Source organism: Euphorbia lathyris, chromosome 4, assembly GCF_963576675.1.
Source record: "Euphorbia lathyris chromosome 4, ddEupLath1.1, whole genome shotgun sequence".
Classification (NCBI taxonomy): domain Eukaryota; kingdom Viridiplantae; phylum Streptophyta; class Magnoliopsida; order Malpighiales; family Euphorbiaceae; genus Euphorbia; species Euphorbia lathyris.
The window spans coordinates 84,671,137-84,674,380 of record NC_088913.1 but is presented as its reverse complement, the minus strand read 5'-3'; positions in this window follow the sequence as shown (position 1 = coordinate 84,674,380).

Genomic DNA, 3,244 nt, shown 5'->3' with positions numbered 1-3,244 from the left:
ATTTTGTTTTTTATTTTGAAATTATGGTTCAAATGAAGCTATTGACTATGCTTCTATGTGAATTTTAGATTTTACTTGATTATGTTGATTTATGGCTTAATTTGATTGATTAACTTTCAAATTTTTATTGATTAAGGATTGATATTTTGAATAACTATGGTTATTTTTACAAAAGATCTAATTGAAGCCAAATGATTTATGGTTATGAAATAGTTTGGAATTTGACTGTGAAAGGAAATTTGAGCACGTTATGATTTTATGATTTTATATCCATCGAGAGTTATCCGGATCGGTGGTTTTATATTTGAAGACCATGTTTAGTGAGGGACATGGCACGTGTACACAGTCTGAAGACCTATTGGGTATGGCAGCGCGGTGTTGGGTAAGACAATATGAGATAGGCAATGTTAAGAGACGTCTCGATTATATATATGTGGTTATGGATGGATACTTAAGGGGAGAAACTCGAGGATGCATACAAGTTTTAAGTTCATTTGGATTATGTTTACGGTTATGATTAATTTTGATATAAGGTTTTACATTTGATTGATTACGAGTTGGTTTGATAAAACATTTATTTGATTTCGAGTTGGTTTGATAAAAACACTTATTTGATTACAAGTTGGTTTGATAAAACATATATTTGATTATGAATTGGTTTGATGAAACGTTTATTTGTTTTGATTCGTTTTGGTAAGATGTATTATATATATAAGGTTATATGAATTTAAGTTTTGAGTATATTTTATAAGGTTTTGATTAAATCCTTTATCAATGTATATATGTAGCTATGTTAAGTAAAGTTGGATTTTATAGCTGATAGTTTCTTACTAAAATTTTTGTCTCACGTTTTTAAATGTTTTAATGTTGTTAGGTGAGAAAGTACATGATATAGAGAAACTTACCAACCGTTTTGGCAAGGTTTGGAAGTTGGATGCTTATTGTTAGAATTATGGTTAGAACCTTGGTATTTCAAGTGTAATATAATTGAGTTGGTAAATATATGTTGAGGTCCTCGAATGACTAATGTAGTAGGAATATGAATTATTTTAGAATATATATTGAAGAGGAAGGCGAAAATAAATAAATAAATATGATATTATGATATCTGGATAAATTGGAGACTACTAAGTATTGATTATGATCTTTCTATTTCACGCCCGATGCCGATTGATGTCGTCAAGGGTCGGGTGTGATAGTTTGGTATCAGAGCTCTAGGTTAAATTCTTCGGACCTAGGGTTGATAGTAATTGAGGAATATCGTTATTTGGTAAGACCTAAGAAATAATTGATAGTAATTGAGGAATATAGATATTTGGTGATAGCTAAGAAATAATCGATAGTAATTGAGGAATATGAATATTTGGTGAAAACTAAGAAATAATTTGGAATTTTCTGAGGATTGGGTAACAAGCTAATGAGGGGTAGTTATTGGTGAACTTCAGTGGGTTGAGGTTTAGAATTATTGAGAGTTATATAAATGATGTTTCGAGAGATACCGATGTTAGTGATCAATGAGAAGTAAAGTGGGAGAATATATTAGAGTTCATGATTTGATGATTAAATATGAAAATTTGGTAAGCTTAAATAGTGTTTGAGGAAATAATTAAGATGTGAATTTTGAGGACAAATTTTTCTGATCTTAAGCACAGTTTGAGGTAGGAAATTAAGAGATAAATATGATATAAAAGGATATATATGTTGATAATTGAAATTTTGTAGTACATATATTGTTAATAGAAGTTATTTTTAGTTGAAGTTTGTGTGATTATATTCGTTTTGATAATATATATATATATATATATATATATATATATATATATATATATATAGTATATATATATATATATAAGGTTATATGAACTTAAGTTTTGAGTATATTTTATAAGGTTTTGATTAAATCCTTTATCAAGGTATATATGTAGCTATGTTAAGTAAAGTTAGTTTTTATAGCTGATAGTTTCTTACTGAGATTTTTGTCTCACGTTTTAAATGTTTTTAATGTTTTTAGGTGAGAAAGTACATGATATAGAGAAGCTTACCGACTGTTTAGGCAAGGTTTGAAAGTTGGATGCTTATTGTTAGAATTATGGTTAGAACCTTGGTATTTCAAGTGTAAGATAATGGAGTTGGTAAATATATGAGGTCCTCGAATGACTAATGTAGTAGGAATATGAATTATTTTAGAATATATATTGAAGAGGAAGGCCAAAATAAATAAATAAATATGATATTATGATATCTGGATAAATTGGAGACTCCTAAGTATTGATTATGATCTTTGTATTTCACGTCCGATGCCGATTGAGGTCGTCTAGGGTCGGGTGTGACAGAGTGTGAATGAGTGAGATATTGGATTGATAAAGAATTCTAAAGTATATGTTGTAAATTCTTTATGTAACATTTTGTATTACTATTATTCTATTTTCTTATATCATTATTTTTTTTTTGTATGGAAAAGATTTTAGAAAGCTTAAAGTTCATTATTGCTGGACTATTCTATTAAATTCAAGAAATGAGCTTATTGATGAAATTGATAAGAAGTCAAAAGAATGTGTTGTTGGAGCTGGACTGAATTTATAATAACATATTTGTATCTTACATTTGTATATATACTTTAGAATTTGTACATATTATTTTATATTAAAAAAGGTTATTGAAATTATATGTGTTTAGTGTAGTAAACAATTAGTGTAAGAAATATATTATCAAGACAGTGAATAAATTGTTAGTGTAAACAGATGTCGATATTTTCAATATATTGCAGATATAATTCAATCGGAACAAACCATACATTTAGTTGGAATAATTGGTACATTCAGTTGGAACAAATGATATAGTTATATGGAGCAAGTGATATAATTACATGAAACAATTGGTACAATTTATGTATACCTTTGAAACAATATAAGAGCATATCCAATGGTTCATACTCACAACCATTTAATATACATGCCACATCATCCATTTAATTAACATGATTTTATTAAACAAATTCTGTTGGGACATAGTACGAATTATGTTGGAATGGGAAAAGAATTTAGATCACATTAAAGTAATTAAAAAAAATGTAACTATTTATGTTAGAACAATTTATTATTTTTGCCGAAACAACATATGTATTCTGTTGGAACAATATAGGTAAACCAATTGAACAAATTATGTATACCGTTGGAACAATATAAGAGTATATCCAATGGATCAGTAAGTTTGCTTTTGAGGCTTCATCTTGTAAAATAGAAAA